Below are 301 nucleotides of genomic sequence, written 5' to 3' on the forward strand. Positions count from 1 at the left end.
TTTGTTTTTCCCATATAAAAATATATCTTCAATAAAAAAACCATTCATAATATAAAAAGGGAAATATATAAAATATAAAAAGTAAATTAAATATATAAAATTTAAAAAATAAAATTTTATAAATTTATCAATTTTTTTGATAAAATTTAAGAAAAAATCGGGGTTTAAATTTTAAAAAAAATTTTTAAATTTTAATAAATAGAATTAAAATTTTTTTAAAATAATTTAAATTTTAATTTTTTTATAATTTTTTTAAAATTTTTTTTAAAATTAAAAAAAAATTTAAATTTAAAATTTAATA

General features: G+C 7.3%; 1 protein-coding gene across 1 annotated transcript in view; it reads right to left on the reverse strand.

Annotated features, from left to right (window-relative positions):
- Positions 1-301, reverse strand: part of LOC119589144 (anaphase-promoting complex subunit 5-like) — a 13,443-nt gene that overhangs the window by 11,544 nt on the left and 1,598 nt on the right. The window lies entirely within an intron of this gene.

The sequence above is a fragment of the Penaeus monodon genome, chromosome 25 (genome assembly GCF_015228065.2).
Source record: "Penaeus monodon isolate SGIC_2016 chromosome 25, NSTDA_Pmon_1, whole genome shotgun sequence".
Taxonomy (NCBI): domain Eukaryota; kingdom Metazoa; phylum Arthropoda; class Malacostraca; order Decapoda; family Penaeidae; genus Penaeus; species Penaeus monodon.